The sequence below is a fragment of the Scyliorhinus torazame genome, chromosome 6, assembly GCF_047496885.1.
Source record: "Scyliorhinus torazame isolate Kashiwa2021f chromosome 6, sScyTor2.1, whole genome shotgun sequence".
Classification (NCBI taxonomy): domain Eukaryota; kingdom Metazoa; phylum Chordata; class Chondrichthyes; order Carcharhiniformes; family Scyliorhinidae; genus Scyliorhinus; species Scyliorhinus torazame.
In genome coordinates this window covers 61,864,378-61,882,946 of record NC_092712.1, presented here as the reverse complement: position 1 = coordinate 61,882,946, position 18,569 = coordinate 61,864,378, and the positions used below count along the sequence as shown (strand labels likewise).

The window sequence follows — 18,569 nt, the reverse complement described above, 5'->3', positions numbered from 1 at the left end:
GAAATTCAGCACTCCAGTTCCACTGAGAACTTGATCATGGAACCTGACTTGCACTCCAGTGTAATCCAGAGCACGCATTTTTTTTGAAGGTCCATTGTGACAAAATTAAACACAGCAAATTTTATCCATGCCACTTTTGTGGAGAAATGTGGCCTCGAGTCCCATTCCAGGACTTCACAAAAATTGAAGTTAACGGCCCAGTGCAATACTGAGGGAGTGTAGTATTTCGGAGGTATGCCACTTTTAGATGAAGCATTAAACTGGAGGCCAGTCAGTTCCCTCAGGTGGATGTAAGACTGCACTGCGGTTTTTTGAGTTATCGCTGGCGTTCTGGCAAATATCATCTGTTGCTCATCGTCACAAAAGCAGATTAATCGGTCGTTATCACAGTACTGTTTGTGGGTGCTTGTGATCAAATTGGCTGTTACGATTCCTCATTGGTTGAATCATCTGTAAAATGCCGTGCAATTTTGAGACCTAAGGCCAGTTCATTTATTCCATTTTAAGTATGATGAAATTATACCCTCAATCCTATGTTTCTGCAATAAATGAAATACCGAAAGCAGTTCAAACACAGAATTTTTAACGTCCCAGGAATAAATAGGCAATTTTCACTTTATTGATGATTTTAATAATTATTTATTGTCACAAGTAGGCTTACATTAACACTGCAATGAAGTTACTGTGAAAAGCCCCTAGTCGCCACAATCTGGCACCTGTTCGGGTACACAGAGGGAGAATTCAGAATATCCAAATTTGCAGCAGGAGTAGCCATGCATCATTTCGAGCCTGCTCCACTTCAATAAGATCATGGCTGATTTGACAGTGGTCTCAACTCCTGTGTGTCTCTCTTGTACCCCTGCCCCCCAACCCTTGACTCGCTTGTCTGTCAAAGTAAATGCATTTTACTTGAAGATATATTCTAATCTGTACGTTTCATTCAGCTGGAGAACTGATATTTTCCGGACTGATGCTGTAAATCCGCAGGAATATTGGAACACCAACAAATACAAATTTTAGCATCTTCAATATTGAGTCAACATTCTTGGTGTTCTGGAGTCCACACGATGAAAACATAACTGAATTGATCCTCTTCTATCTGAGCGTATTGCAGTCTAGAAAAGTGACTGCTGCCAGCTGAACCACACTAAAATGGTTTAAGAACAACATGGAAGTGTAAGCAGCAGGTTACATCTAGAGGATATAATTGACTGATTTTGTTGTCCCAAGTTACTTGATTAGTTTTCACATACTTGAGTCCCAACATTCTTAAGTCTTTTGAACGTAAAGGAATAAAAGGTTACGGTGAGTGGGTGGGTAAGTGGAACTGAGTCCACAAAAAGATCATCCATGATCTTATTGAATGGCGGAGCAATTTTGTGGGGCCAGATGGCCTACTCCTGCTCTTAGTTCTTATGTAAGATCAGCTGGCTGGATATGATCGTCTTTTCATGAGAAAGCTGAAACAGTAATTGGAGAGAACAGAGATAACTGCCATGTTTGCACATTGGAACAGTCAACTGACCATTTGAGAAATGGAAAAGGATTCCAGTTAATATAATATAATCTTTATTGTCACAAGTAGGGTTACATTAACACTGCAATTAAGTTTCTGTGAAAAGCCCCCAGCTGCCACATTCTGGGGCCTGTTCGGGTACACATAGGAAGAATTCAGAATGTTCAACTTTTGCTAACAGCACGTCTTTTGGGATTGTGGGAGGAAACCGGATCACCCGGAGGAAACATGGCAGACATGGGGAGAACGTGCAGACTCCGCAGATACAGTGACCCAAGCCAGGAATCGAACCTGGAACCCTGACGCTGTGAATACCGTGCTGCCCATTAATTGACCACGCGCACCGCAGAACAAAATATTCCATGGTTAAGTCATTTTGCTGATTAGAATCTGCCTTCAATAAGCTGTGATGCTTTTGAAGGGGCAGTGAATGTTTTGAGTGAACTTTTTCATTTAACGTTAGAAGGCATGAATGCATAATATTGGCAAACCCAAAACCACACTAGGGAAGGTTTTTCCTACCTCCTGCATTTGATAAAATCATGGCTGATCTGATTTATGGTCTCCACTCTCCTGTCTTAACTCAGCCGTAAAATATTCAATGACCATAGCAGAAGGAGTAGGCTACTTCTCTCGGGAAGAGTTTCACCGACTTGTGACACAGAAAAAAATCATCTCCTACGATGTGATTTCGCCAAGGCCCTAGACAGCTGCAGTAAAATGTCCCTACTTTTATATTCCACTCCCCTTGCAATAAGTGACAACATTTTTTTTAACTGTTAATTTTGAACCTAGTTAAAGAATCTATATAAATGCAAATTATTGCTGTGACGCTGGATCACGTGTTTGTGTTAGGAGAGTGGGTAATAAACCTCCAATTTGAATCTATTGAAATGAAGTAGAACCGTTATTGGAATTAAATGGAGTAATGATGTGTAATAACCTGCCCCTAGATACAGCTCTTAATCATAGATACAGCTCTTAATCATGTTAAAATACCATAGTGCAGAATTTCCAAAATGTATGCAATTTAGTGTGATAAATGTTTTGACATGTTTGAGGTACGAGTACATAAATGTCTTTCTTTAACTGACTAGGCAATTTGACTAGTTTGTATTCTAATGAAATGTCAACTGATTACTGGATTGTGAACATGGCTTCATCTGACATTTGCTCGAATAAATTTTTAAAAAAAACTTCATATTTATCTGGTGCCAATCATGACTTCACAACCTCCCAAAGCACTTTACCTCCAATCAAATATTTTTGAATGGTACTTTCAACACGCCCTAATTACTGCACAGATGTCGGCCTAGATCGTATGCTCAGCTCCTGGATGGAGCAGCACAGTGGTTAGCACTGCTGCTTCTCAGCGCCAGGGACCCGGCCTTGGGTGACTGGAGATTGTACATTCTCCCCATGTCTGCGTGGTTTTCCTCCGGGTGCTCTAGTTTCCTCCCACAGTCCAAAGATGTGTAGATTAGGTGGGGTGAGGGAGTGGGCCTTGGTAGGGCGGTCTTTCAGAGGGTCGGTGCAGACTCGATGGGCTCAATGCCCTCCTTCAATTGGAAAGTTTTTTTTCGGAGTGGGGGGTGGGCGGGGGGGGGGCACTAAAGAAAGCTTGGCTTAATGCAAGTGTGCACATTTTTGCATGAAAAGAATGGTAGTGGATTCATCAGTGACTTGAGCATCAGCCTACATTGCATGCTTGAAGTAAGTGAAGTGCTGTACTGTTGAAAGTGCCATCTTGAAAATGAAATGAAAATCGCTTATTGTCACAAGTAGGCTTCAAATGAAGTTACTGTAAAAAGCCACCAGTCGCCACATTCCGGTGCCTGTTCGGGAAGGCTGGTACGGGAATTGAACCCGCACTGCTGGCCTGGTTTTGCTTTACAAGCCAGCTGTTTAGCCCACTGTGCTAAACCAGCCCCATGTCCTCTTTTTGGATGACACCGTCCTTTCGGTTGTAACTTGGTCAGAGCACTAAACTTCAGTATGATTCCCTATACACTATTGATTCGATATTCTATCTGCTACTATTAACTCCATTGTGCTGGACTTGGCAAGCTGCTTCCCAACCATGAGTCTCTCTCCCAGCTTGCCATTTTATTACGTCATCTATTTGATTCCTTTGTCGCTGAATTCACTTTTGATTTTTGATTTGTCCTGGTTTTTGCTAGCAAATTTTGTAAAACTTGTTCTGTAGTTGCTTTGCTTCATATCTCAATCCATTCTCTAGTTTAATATCACGTGCACATGAAGCACGTGCTTACATTTGTTTCCATAATTTTTCCTGAAGTTCTAACTTAGGGTCCACCTTGTATCAAGCATGGCTGACCCTACAATAGACATAGTTTAAAATTCATTTCACGAGACGTGAGAGTCGCTTTTTATTGTTTGTCCCTAACTATCCTCCATTTCAGAGGGCATCTGAGAGTCAACCTCATACTGCGGATCTGGAGTCACATGGAGACCAGAATATGTAAGGACCGTAGGTTTCCTCCCTAGGGACACCAGTCGACAATGGTTTCATGGTCATTATTGGATTTTTAACTGCAGATTTCTATTGAATAAAATTTCACCATCTGCCATGGTGGGATGTGAATCTGGATCCCCAGATCTTGCTCTGGGTTTCTGGATTATTAGTCCAGTGACTATGCCACTGCCTTAGGAACATTGGAAGTATTTGCAGGTTGGTAATAGACCTGTTAGGCCATATTATGAATGCACCTTCTATGGTCAGGTCCTGGAGTTGGACTCAACTGGAGCTTCTGGCTCAGTCAGGGGCACTACCCATTATGTCACAAGACTTCCCTTCAATCCATTTATACAGGGTGTGTAAATGAGAAAAAGGTAGTTCTTGGGAGATGTGCATCTGTCCAGGCTACCGTTACCTCACATTTCCTGTAATCCAATTTATCCGTTAGATTTCATGTTGTAATACTTCCGAGAGATTCCTGTTTTATACTAGTTTTTTGGGGAATTTTCTGATAATTTAAGAGTATCCATTTTTTAAAAATCCAATTAAGGGGCAATTTAGTGTGGCCAATTCACCTACCCAACACACCCATTTTTTGGGTTGTGGGGGTGAGACTCATGCAGACATGGGGAGAATGTGCAAACTCCACGCGGAAAGTGACCCAGGACCGGGGTTGAACCTGTGTTCTTGGTGCCGTGAGGCAGCAGTGCTAACCACTGCACCACCGTGCCGTCCTGAAAAAAAAAGGAAGTTAATAAGTGAAGATGAATCCTGTGCCCAAGGGAGGAGAATACACTTGCACAGTCGACAGATCAGGATAGCTGTGCATCAAATGTACATTCAGCCAAGTCGTCATAAAAATCCAAATTGAAAATTTAATCTCAAATTGAAAATGTTGGAAACCAGTTCAGAGCAGTCAAGTCGATATTTTCGATCTGGATCTATTGGTAAAATGTTACCGGTATGCAGAATTTTAAAATAGGAACAGAGTATACTGGGATGGACAATGCAAACAAATTGAATCACCATTTACTGATGTGTTTTCAGGCCCCCCCCCCCCCCCCCCCCCCCCCCCCCCCCTCACTCTAAAATGTGAACCCATCTTGCACATTGCCTGCATTTCCCACAGAACTTAGTGGGAGAAATTGTTTTAAATTTAAAGTACCCAAATATTTTTCACAATTAAGGGGCAAATTAGTGTGGCCAATCCACGTACCCTGCACATCTAAGGGTTGTGGGGTGAGACCCACGCAGACACGGGAAGAATGTGCACACACCACACAAACAGAGGACCGGGATTGAACCCGGGTCCTTGGTGCCGTGAGGCAGCAGTGCTAACCACCGCTACCCTGCCGCCGGTGGGAGAAATTAAGAGCGGATGCTCCAAAGCCAATATTACAGTTAAGTGCCTAACGGCTTTGCAAAGTGCTTGCTTCTGTATGCCCAATGAGCTTCTCCATACTTTTTCAATTCCCTTTAACACTAACCTTTCCAGCAAAGCTCCAGCAATGTTATCAACCATGTGTATTAAATCAGCTCTGTCGTACTCTGTTAACTTTTCTTGCGCCTGTTCGTTTTCTGTGCCTTTTCTTTTTTTTAATATAAATTTAGAGTATCCAATTCATTTTTTATAATTAACGGACAATTTAGCCTGGCCAATTCACCTATCCTGCACATCTGTCGGGTTGTGGGGGCGAAACCCACGCAAACACGGGGAGAATATGCAAACCGCACAGACAGTGACCCAGAGCCGGGATCGAACTTGGGACCTCGGTGCCGTGAGGCAACCGTGCTAACCACTTGCGCCACCGTGCTGGCCTCCTGTGCCTTTTCTAAAGAGATTTGTGTTTATAATGATGCCTTTCATGCCCAATTGACCTTTGCTGTACCAGTTTTTTCTGCATTATATTTTACCAGATTCTTCTCCATTGCAACTATTCTAGTATTGTGTTTCATGCTTATCTGTAATTTCTCATGACTCCTATTGTCTTATGTTATTGTCACTTCATTTAATTGCCTCTGGTTTTCCATTTAATTACAATTATTCTATGTCTGATTTGCTCCACCTTTTATTCTGTTTTTTAAAATTGCTGTGAACCAAACACTGGCACAATTGACAGTGCAAGTTCCAGTAGTACTGCACATGATCTTAGATTATACACTCTACTCTGGGTTCAGACTTAAAACTACAACCTTCTGGCCTGGCTGAGCGTTTCAAATCATCACACTTTGCTATAATACTGCCACTGTGCTGAGACTGACACTTAACCAACTAGTGCCAAGAATAAAGGAAAGAAAAAGTGATTTGTGTGTAGAGTTGTAATGGCTGAAAGTGGCAAAATCTGTTGTTTGCAAGTTTATTTTGCTGTGGTAAAACTGGCAGTTTTGGGAAGATTTGTTGCTTTGTTTTGTAGCTTTAAAGACGTTAGTTGTACAGGTGAACATAAAAGTTATATGAACATAAAACTTAATGTTACTGAATAAAAGGTAGTCAATGAATTACTGATTTTGAAACTTGTACACTGTAATCTAATTTGGAAAGACAATTGAACATGCAGCGCTAGTTATAGCATGGTTTGACAAAATCGACCACAAAATTGATATCCCCCCCCCCCCCCCCACACACACACACACTTGGAGAACTAAATCCAGTCTGTTTTATCCAAATGATTAGAGGTGCAGTAATTTTAATGGTTTTGTTTTGGAAACGGTATGGTCGGTATCTAATGATTAGATCACTTTCGTGCAGGGTTTTTTGTTTTAGCGGAACATCCTAAAGTCACAAGCTTGGTTTGCCTTGGCAGAGGAGGAATTTCCATCTAATTTTTGAGGACCTCTTAATTAAATCTGTACTTGCACTGTCTTGGAGGTTTCGTATTCACACAACGAAATGTGCTAAGTCTCATTTGTTCAGATTTGTGAGTGCCTTGGTTTTTAGCAGTATTTTGCAGAAACTTATTTTCTGAGAGCGATGCTACCATAGTTTGTGGCATGATTCTAGTTCAGGAAATGTTGATCGTACGGTAAGAGCATTTATAAAAAAAAAAAAAAAAAATGTTGAGTATATTTTCATGTTGCCTGACCCTTGATGAAGCATGACTCTGTGGTCTGTTTGTAGCACCATAAATGGTCAAACTTCACTTGCAACCAATATTTTGTCTTTTCCCCTGCTGGCCCCAAACTGCTTTGACCCATGGGCGCATTGGACTGTTATATTTTTGCTTTGTTAAATAATGGCTAAAGTTGGTGATTTTCCATTGATTCTTTGTTTAAAAGCAATATCAATGGACATGCATAGACACAATTGTCATCACAGTCCAGAGTAAATTAACTTGTGCATTTTAGTGAAGCATCCTGCAGATGAAAGGTTTTACTTCAGGTGGAATATTCCGAAGACAAAAAAGATTGTTTGAATGTGCTGGGGGAAAATATCTGAATTTAGTTCCATGTGGAGGAACTTATTCACTGCCTGCGCATCTCCAGCAATCATTCCTCTGACCTCTGCTTTTTCACAGCACAAGAGTCCTCTCTCTCTCTCTCTCTCTCTCTCTCTCTGGAACTGGATTGTTATTCAATTACAACCGGTTTCGATTGGGAGCATATTTTTGCTGCATTAGGTTGAGTTGCATTCCCATTAAATTCCTGAAGTGGAAGAATGCAATTATGAATGCTTTTTGGTAATAGAAACCTGAAGAAAGCCATGCTCATCCATAATCATAATTTTCCTTATTGCTTTGCTTACCTTGGCTGGAAGCACGTCTCCTTTGGCTGTTCGCGTATGACCGTTGAATATGAAATCGTACACTGCATGAATTGGCCCTTTCTCTCTCTCATACCCCTGCAATTTATATCTCAAATATTTATCAAATCCATCCTTTTATTTTTAGGCTAATCTCATCCACCACCTTTACAGGCAGTGCGTTCCAATTCCTAACCACTTGTTGCTTTTGGAAAGTAAAGCTCTGGTTCTTTTGCCAATCGGCTTAAAGCTGTGCCTTCCCAATATTGACCTTTCGGTCATTAGAAACTGTTTTTTCTTGCTTTACACGAATCGTGATCGGGTTTAAATATCTGAACATCTGTCAAATCCCCTTCTTGGCCTTCTCTGCTCTAGGGCGAACAATCCCAGCCTCTCCAGTCTGTCCAAATCACTCATATCTTTCATCCCTGGAACCGTCTGGTAAATTTTCTTTGTACCCTAAAATCCACATACCAGTGACGCCACTGAATTGGATGTTGTACATCAGGTGGTGGCCAAACTAGTGTTTTGTAAAGGTTTGGTATAACTTCCATAAATCCAGGATTTCACGTCCTTCATTAACTGCTTTATTAATCTGTCTTCGTGCCTTCAAAGATTTGAGCCAAGCGTAATCACCATCCACTCACGCCCATCTGGCCATGTGTCTATTATTTCACCTCTTTAAAATAACATTTAGCTTGATTGGTTTCCTTGTTCTTCCCACCAAGATATATAATCTGCCTGTATTGAAATCTATTTGTATTCACCCATTCCACCAACCTGTCTGTCGTCCTCAAAGTCTATTACTGTTCACTACACTATTATGTTTTGTCATCTTCAAATTTTAGAGTTATTCCCAACATATCACAATTGTGGTCCTAATCCTGATCCTTGGGAAACCCCACTACATATCGCCTTCCTGTCTGAAAAACAGCCAGCCAACACAACTGTTTTCTATTTATTTGTCTGTGCTGAATCCATGCTGCTACTGCCCCATTATCCCACAATCTCCTGAGAATTAATAATTAGAAAATGGTTAAGAACAACAGGATTTGCAGCCTGCAACAGAAATTGCTGTCAATTGTGTTATTTTAAAATAAACATTTTATTGAGGTATTTTTGGTATAGTAACAACAGCAAAATAAACAATATACATGAAAGCCCCCCCCCCCCCTCTGCTGACTATTCATTTCCCGCAAAGAAGTCGACGAACGGTTGCCACCTCCGGGTGAACCCTAACAGTGACCCTCTCAAGGCGAACTTGATTTTCTCCAAACAGAAAGCTAGCCATGTCAGATAGCCAGGCCTCTGACTTCGGGGGCTTTGAATTCACCATGCTAATAGTATCCGTCTCCAGGCTACCAGGGAAGCAAATGCCAGAACGTCTGCCTCTTTCTCCTCCTGGATTCCCGGGTCTTCTGCCACCCCGAAAATCGCCACATCTGGACTCAGTGCCACACTTGCTTTTAGAACCGTGGACATGACCTCTACACACCCCTGCCAAAATCCCCAAAGCTTTGGACATGTCCAAAACATGTGGACATGGTTCGCCGGTCCTCCCGCACATTTTTGCGCACCTGTCCTCCACCCCAAAGAATCTGCTCATCCGGGCCTCAGTCATGTGAACCCAGTGAACAACCTTAAATTGTATCAGGCTGAGCCTGGCACATGTTGCGGACATGTTGACTCTACTCAACGCGTCTGCCCATAGACCATCCTCTATCTCACCTCCCAGCTCCTCCTCCCACTTGCGCTTCAGCTCCTCAGTCTGTCTCTCCTCTGACCCCATAAGCTCCTTATAAATGTCCGAGACGCTCCCTTCTCCTACCCACCCTCTGGAAACTACCTTGTCCTGAATCCCCCTTAGCGATAGGAGCGGGAAGGTTGACGCCTGTTTACGAAGGAAGTCCCGCACCTGCAGATACCTGAATTTGTTTCCCTCACCAACCCAAACTTTTCCTCCAATGCCCTCCTACTCTGAAAGTTCCCATCTATGAACATATCCCCCATCCTCAATCCCTGCTCTCCGCCAAAACCGGAAACCCCCGTCCATACTCCCCGGGGCAAACCGGTTATTATCACAGATTGGGGCACAGACCGATGCTCCCACATGACGCCTCCACTGGCCCCAATCTCAGGGCCGCCACCACCACTGGACTGGTGGAGTACTGTGCCGGCGGGGACGGCAGAGGCGCAGTTACCAACGCCACCAAACTGGTGCTCTTCCATGAAGACGCCTCCATACGCACCCATGCTAACCCCTTCACCACCCACTTCCTGATCATGGCTATATTAGCCGCCCAGTAATAGTTGCTAACATTTGGCAGCGCCGGCCCGCCCTCTCCCCGACTCCGCTCAAGCATTACCTTCCTTACTCGCGGGGTCTTGCCTGCCCAGACGAAGCCCGTGATCACTCTGTTGACCTGCTTAAAAAAGGACCGCGGAATACAAATGGGGAGACACTGAAATACAAATAGTAATCTCGGGAGGACCGTCATCTTCACCGTTTGCACCCTCCCAGCCAGAGACAACGGCAATGCGTCCCATCTCTGAAAATCGTCCTTCATTTGGTCCACCAGCCGGGCCAGATTCAATTTATGCAGCCGGTTCCATTCCCGCGCCACTTGGATGCCTAGGTACCCGCTCGGGGTTCTTGTCCCGCTTAAGAATCAGCGAAATCATTGCCTGTGACATCGTCTGGGGCAACACCCCTCTTTCCTTGCCTCATTGAACACCCTCATCAACACCGGCCCCAATATCCCAGAGATATATAGACTTTTATAAAACTCCACTGGGGACCCGGGGCCTTACCCGCCTGCATGTCTTTCAAGCCCTCCACTATCTCTTCCTACCTGCTCCCCATCCACCTTTGGGAAATTCAGCCCCTCCAAGAAGTGCCTCATCCCCTCCGGCCCCGGAGGGGGTTCCGACCTGTACAGCCTCCTGTAGAAATCCCTAAACGCCTTATTCACCCCTACTGAATCACCAACCAGGTTCCCATCTCCGTCCTTTACTTTCCCTATCTCCCTCTTCCTAAGCTGCTGTGCAAGCATTCTGCTGGCCTTCTCTCCATGTTCATAGACCCCCATGCCTTTCTCAGCTGCTCCACCGCCCTCCCTGTGGGTCAATTATGTTTAACCATTATTGTTCTGCCTACTCAGGTGGCAAAGTGGTTAGCACTGTTGCCTCATGGCACTGAGGACGCGGGTTCGATCCCAGCCCTGGGTCACTGTCTGGGTGGAGTTTGCACATTCCCCCCTGTGTCTGTGTGGGTCTCACCAAAGATGGAGGGTAGGTAAATTGGCTATGCTAAACTGCCCTTAAAAGGAAAAAAGTAATTGGGTACTCTAAATTTATTTTTTTAAAAATGTTCTGTCTACTTCCTATTAACACACTTGAAACATGTTGTGGTGGGAGAAATAACCACAGTAATAGTTTAAAATCTTTGTGGCGATCAATCGCTAACCATTAAGAATCTCTGTGCTACTGGTCATGGGTTCTGTGGATCCTTGTGTGGCTGATGAGCCCGATCCTAGAGAGGCATCTTTGACTGCATACATGGGCAGGTGTTTCCGGGAGGTGGGATCGATCCTTGGACTCTAGATTGCTGGTCTTCCTGTATTCCTTTCTCGGGCTCCTTTTCCTCTTGCCGCCAGGTGTCCTTGAAGAATTGTATCCCTTCAATCAGGAGGTTCTTCCGAGTAGGTCTCTTTTGAGCAAAGGTCTCTTGGGCGTTGACGACTATGTTGCATTTCTTGAAGTAAGCCTTCAAGGTGTCTTTGAAGTGCTTCCTTTGTCCTCCTCTTCGGGAGCTTTCCTTGAGCTGGGAGAAGAAGATTTGCTTTGGCAGTTGGGGCTCTAACATCCTAAGCACATGGCTGGCTCAGCGGAGTTGTTTTCGGATTATTAATGCCTCGATGCTGGTGCTCTTAGCTCTTTCAAGGATGCTGAAGTTAAAACGCCTGTCCTCCCAGCTGATGGAGAATCCGTCTCAGACCGCGTTGCTGGTACCTCCAGGGCCTTGAGGTAGTGTCTGAAAGTAGTCCAAGTTTCTGAGCCGTATAGGGGAGTTGGGATGACGTCAGCCTTGTACACCAGGGTCTTGGTGTCAATACTGATATCCTGGTTGTCAACGACTCGTTCTCCAAAGGAGGTGGTTCCAGATTGGATATGATGTTGGATCTTTGCATCAATATCAGCCTTTGATAATAGGTGGCTCCTCAGGTACTGGAAATGTTTGGATGGGTTTCTCAGTTGATCGTGATGGAGGGAGAGACTGGACCTCTGCCTTGGGGTAGATTAGTAAAGGACTTGAGTCCTCTTGAGTTCGAGACTGAAACCGATTCTTTGGTATGTTTCTGCGAAGGTATCCAGCATGGCTTGGAGATTCTGTTCTGAGAGTGGGGATGGCGATGCCATCCACATACTGAAGCTCCATGAGCAATGTCAGTGTCATTTTCTTCTTGGATTTCAACTGGTTGAGGCTGAAAGGTTTTCCATCCATCCTGTGGAGGATGTCCACTCTACTGGAAGCTTGTTCTTAACAAGGTGAAGGTGACAATGAAGATGGTGAAAACAGTGTTTGAGGGATGTGGGATTGTCACATCCCTGATTGACTCCAGTCTTGACCTCAAAAGCTTCTGTCTTATTTCGGTCGGGATTCCGTCTTGTTGTGGCGGAGTCTGAGGATGAGGATGTTGATGAATTTCTCTGGTCAGCTGTCCTTTGACACTCCATAGCACCTCCTAATTGGCTGAGTCAAAAGCCTTGGTCAAATTGACGAAGGCCATACATGATTGATTGTTGCTTCTGGCATTTCTCCTCTAAGTGGCCGAGCTTGTCTGCTGCTCAATGATTTGGTCGGAAGCTGCACTGGCTTCTGGAAAGATTTCTTCAGAGACTGGGTAAGCGTGGACTCGGGCGATCATATTCCTGGTGATGGAGAGTGGGGGAATTCCTCAGTAGTTCCCACAGTCTTTGTCTCCTTTTCTTGAAGATGGTGATGATTGCGTCCCTGAGCTCGGCAGCATTTTCTTCTCTTGTCCCAGATTTTCAGGAACAACTAATGGAGATGATGGCCGATCTCTTCTCCAGTTTGAAAATCTCTGCTGGAATTGCGCCCACCCCTGCAGCTTTTCTATTCTTCATGTTTAATGGTGACTTTGACTTCCGCAATGCTTGGTGGGAGTTCAAGATCGCCATTTCCTTGAACACTCCTCATCTATGATTGTGTCACTGGTTCCATTGAAAGGCTGATGTTTTCTGTCTCTAAAGAGTATTCCGTCTAATTCGCGGCGGTTTGAAGCCATATTGCCTTTGGTGGCACTAGAGAAGCCCCGGGTGTCGTGCATTTCGGTGGAGTTGCAGCTCCTTGGCTTTCTCATCGACCTTGTTTCATGCTTTCCCAAAATCATCTTTGTACCTCTGCCTTGGCTGAGTGAGGAGCCTTGCTGGTAATGTCACTTTGCCAGGCACGGGGAGCTTTCTTCTTGTTGATGAGTTCTTGGATGGTGTGGCTGTTCTCGTTGAACCAGTCTCCTGGTCTTGTCGCCAATGGTTTCACCACAGCTTGAGATGGTAGCTGTTATTAGCTCTTTGCAGTTTTCCTCCACTCCAATTGAATGGGCACTTTGGAGACAGAGATTTTGAAGAAGACATGGTTGGAAGTTCACAAGTGTGTTTGGCTCTTAAACTGCTCAACGTTGATCTTTTTTCTGAGCAGTTTATTCATCTTCCGCTGCTTCTGGTGGAGTTTGATAGAATTAGAGGAGTGGATGAGCCGGTGGTCTGTCCAGCAGTCACCTGCACTGGTCACTTTGGCGATGAGGGAATCCTTTTGATCTCTGGATCGGGTGATGGTGTGTCAGTGTTTTGAACGTGGATGTCTCCAGGATGTCTTGAACTTGTCTTAATGGTGGAATAGTGTTTAGTGATGAGAAACTAGTGTTCTGTGCATTTGGTGAACAGGAGAACCCCGTTGGTGTTGCAATTCCCAACTCCTTCCTTTCTGATGGTTCCTTTCGAGAGATGAGTTCTTTCCAACCCTGGCATTGAAGTCCCCCAAGGGGAATGATCTTGTCTTCTTTGGGAATGTTGGCTAGTATGGTGTCAAGGTTCGAGTAGAAGCCTTCTTTCGACTTTTCATTGGCATCAAGGGTTGGGGCTTAGGCACTCAACAATTGTTGCCGGTTCTCGGCAAGTTGTAGCCAACAGGGGCATGAGGGTGCTCGTAGACGCCTACGGGGATCTCCCAATTGGCGAGTTCATTCTTGATGGCGATTCCAATTCTATGCATTCTGGGCTGATCCTTGGGCTTTCCTCAAGAAGGTGTAACCACCGCCATCTTCTCTCTGCTGTCCTTCACCTGCTTTTTGGGTCCCTTTGCAGGGCAGCGACATAAATAATAATAATAATCGCTTATTGTCACAAGTAAGCTTCAATGAAGTTACTGTGAAAAGCCCCTAGTCGCCACATTCCGGTGCCTGTTCGGGGAGGTTGGTACGGGAATTGAACCCGCGCTGCTGTCCTGTTCTGCATTACAAGCCAGCTGTTTTGCCCACTGTGCTAAACCAGCCCCTTGTTGAAGTTGAAATGTTAACGTTCATGGGCAACAAGGGCAGTTATCCGTTCCGGTCGGATTTGCTTGTTATCCATTTTGTGAGAAAGTGCTTTTATTCAAATTTTACAAGACACAAACTTTACGCCCCCAAGTACAATAAACCTCGCCCCCCCCCCCCCCCCCAAAAACAGTTGACAATAACTAGCTCTCCGAAATTCAAAATAAACAACCCCGTCTCTTGTGGATTTGCTCGTTATCCATGAGGGTTTGCCCATTCAAGGTTTTGAAATTGAGTTTAACTTTTATTTTTCAGACTGCACGTAGATGGAGTCTGTTGGATGTGGTTTGCCAGCCAAGTTGTGAACGGAACAGACTATTTTTAGGGCCCCTTTTTTTGCGCCCTTTTCCCATGCGGAGGGACCCGAGGGATTCAGTTATGAAGAAAGCTGCTAAAATGCTCTCTCCTTCCTATTCCAAGAGCGAGCGAGATGACAATCAAATTTCATTGCGTACATGCTGGTCCAAAGCTAGGGGCTTGCAGATCTCACGGTCCCTGTCACTTCTTGCCAATCACCACAGTGTTTGTCTGTATAAAGGGTGTGTTGGTTTTCTCTAGGTAGACACCTGGTGTGGGACGCCTTTTAATGTGGGTATGCCGTTGCACATCAGCAGATGCACTGTCCTTGACAGCGTCTAGGTCCAGTTCCAGTGGCAAGGAAACATCGACTGGGGATCTCCCAATGCTGAAATCTTCCTATGCCATCGAGACCATACGAGTATCTTTTGCCTGATCTGCCATTAATGATTGTTTTGGATTGCGCTTTGTCTGATCCCTCCTCTCCGACTGTACTGTCATGGTTGATCCTGCCAGGAGCTTCAGACTCCTGATGGCATTGCTCTCTGGATCAATGGAATGTTCAAGTCTGTCCACAACAAGGTGGCAATCCAAAGGAGGGTTTAAGTAGTTTAAAATGCACGATTGTAGTCCAGGAATTTTTTTTCTAGCATTGCATAGTGATCAGAAATATATTTATTCTGTTAAGTATAAATATATTTAGTGAGGGATGAGCAATAAATACTGAGCATTGCCAGTGGTGTCCATATTTAAATAATGAAGTCATGAGGCTGCTAGGTTGTTCATATAGTTCTGATAATTTGGATCTTTTATTTAGAGGGACCTTGGTTCTGCCAGTTTATTTTAAAAGGTGGTCTGCTTTTGGCTGCTGTGCTGAATATGCTAACATTTTTCGTCCAAAACTTCAAGTAGTTTATTCCTCCTTGATCTAAAACTGATAAGACCATAAGACATAGGAGCAGAAAAAGGCCACTCGGCCCGTCGTGTCTGCTCCGCCATTCAATCATGGCTGATATTTTTCTCATCTCCATTCTCCTGCCTTCTCCCCATACCGTGGGCAGCACGGTAGCACAAGTGGTCGGCACTGTGGCATCACAGCGCCAGGGTCCCAGGTTCGATTCACCACTGGGTCACTGTCTATGCGGAGTCTGCACGTTCTCCCCGTGTCTGCGTGGGTTTCCTCCGGGTGCTCCGGTTTCTTCCCACAGTCCAAAAGCTGTGCAGGTTAGGTGGATTGGCCATGCTAAATTGCCCTTAGTGTCCAAAAAGGTTAGGAGGGGTTATCAGGTTACGGGGATAGGGTGGATGTGAGGGCTTAAGTGGATCGGTGCAGACTCGATGGGCCAAATGGCCTCCTTCTGCACTATGTTCTATGTTCATAACCCCCAATCCCCTTCTTAATCAAGAACCTATCTATCTCTGTCTTAAAGACACTCAGTGATTTGGCCTCCACAGCCTTCTGCGGCAAAGAATTCCACAGATTCACCACCCTCTAGCTGAAGAAATTCCTCCTCCTCTGTTTTAAAGGATCGTCCTTTCGCCTAAGATGGTGTCCTCTGATTCTAGTTTTTCCTACAAGTGGAAACATCCTTGCCACGTCCACTCTATCCAGGCCTCACCGTATCCTGTAAGTTTCAATAAGATTCCCCCCTCATCCTTATAAACTCCCAACGAGTACACACCAAGAGTCCTCAACCGTTCCTCATATGACAAGCTATTCCTCCTCATGACCCTCTCCAAGGCCAGAGTGAGAAGTTTAAGTGGGTGCAATCAGTAGATTATTTTACACTGGCAGCATGTATTTTACAGATTAGTAGTTTAGATTTGAGTTGATAGAGGCATTTATGAAAGGGTTAATAACTGTTGTCAGGTAGGTGTAAGTATAGCTCCAGCAATGGTAAGTTTCTATTTAACAATTTGCTTTGCAACAGGGCTGTTTAGAGAATCTTAAATTGTTGCAGCATGGCATTTCATCTGGCGCTAAGCAAAGTCGTGAGGGAATACTGCATTCAATAGGTTCTGTCTTTTGTGTGAGACTTTCAACTGCCCTCGGGCGGATGTATAAGATCTCATTCCACTCTTCAAAGAAGAGCCGGGTGGGAGGATTCCCCTGGTGTTTCAGTCGATATTTATCCCTAAACCAGCATCACTAAAATAAAATCCCTCAAACATTTATTTCATTGCTGTTCTGGAGCCTTGCTCTGTTACGGTACCTGGGCCAGGCCCCAATTTATATTAAGAAACCGGACGAGACACCAACAATTTTTCAATTTGGAAACCTGAGGAAAGGATACTTCGTTCTCGGAGTGATTTCACTGCCAACTAGGGATCTTTTATATTAAAACAAATTTTATTATTAACACAAGATTAACAACAGGAAAAACAGCTTTTCAATTAACAGTTGGGCAGTTGTGAAAAAAAATAAAGACTGGTCTTTGAGCTTACTTCCCCATCTGCTTCTAAAATTTCAACAAAGCAAAATCCACACTTGGTCAATATGCCACTTAATAATAAAGTTAGCACTTGGTGGCTTACAGATTTATTCACACATTCCTGGGGGTGGGGGTGGGGGGGGGAGGAGAGGTGGTTGGAAAGAGAGGGGAGAGCTTTCAGATGTCAGTCTGAGAAACACATTCTTTCCTCAGAAACCAGAGCAGAACTAAAAAAACAACACCGGGCAGGGCTGAGAAAACAAAACTCAGTCCCTCCCATGAGTGACATCACAGCCTGCTTAGCTGGTAACACATTAACCATAGCTTTAGCAGACATGTCATCTGGATACTTTAACCCAAGTTCTTTGAATAACATTACTGCAACAGACAAAATACAATATATATATATATATATATATATAATTAAAAATTCCTGTATTCATCACACTGTTTCACTATGTTTTCTACCTTACATTATGGACACTTCAGAAGGTGGTACTTTGGCTGCAAAACTCTTTGGGTTTGGGTCTTAGTCATTTTGCTGACTAGTAAAAACAATCCATCGCTATGTACCTCGCCATACCCGTTAGAATCTTGATTCATAAGGGGATTGGGGGTTATGAACATAGAACATACAGTGCAGAAGGAGGCCCATCGAGTCTGCACCGATCCACTTAAGCCCTCACTTCCACCCTATCCCCGTAACCCGATAACCCCTCCTAACCTTTTTGGACACTAAGGGCAATTTAGCATGGCCAATCCACCTAACCTGCACATCTTTTGGACTGTGGGAAGAAACCGGAGCACCCGGAGGAAACCCACGCAGACACTGGGAGAACGTGCAGACTCCGCATAGACAGTGACCCAGTGGTGAATCGAACCTGGGACCCTGGCGCTGTGAAGCCACAGTGCCGACCACTTGTGCTACCGTGCTGCCCACGGTATGGGGAGAAGGCAGGAGAATGGGGATGAGAAAAATATCAGCCATGATTGAATGGCGGAGCAGACACGACGGGCCGAGTGGCCTTTTTCTGCTCCTATGTCTTATGGTCTTATCAGTTTTAGATCAAGGAGGAATAAACTACTTGAAGTTTTGGACGAAAAATGTTAGCATATTCAGCACAGCAGCCAAAAGCAGACCACCTTTTAAAATAAACTGGCAGAACCAAGGTCCCTCTAAATAAAAGATCCAAATTATCAGAACTATATGAACAACCTAGCAGCCTCATGACTTCATTATTTAAATATGGACACCACTGGCAATGCTCAGTATTTATTGCTCATCCCTCACTAAATAATATTATACTTAACAGAACAAATATATTTCTGATCACTATGCAATGCTAATATATATTGGCTTCGATCATCCGTTCTCCAGAGGGTTGTACCCCAGATGATGTGCTGGGACCTCCCACACAAGGACTGCATGGGAACTTTCATCTTCCATTGGACAATTACCCAGCATCAGGAATCCTCAAACTCTGATTTG

At 44.4% G+C, this 18,569-nt stretch overlaps 1 protein-coding gene across 2 annotated transcripts in view; it reads left to right on the top strand.

The window, feature by feature from the left end:
• Positions 1-18,569, top strand: part of larp4b (La ribonucleoprotein 4B) — a 190,830-nt gene that overhangs the window by 28,538 nt on the left and 143,723 nt on the right. The gene's annotated exons all lie outside the window — the stretch shown is intronic.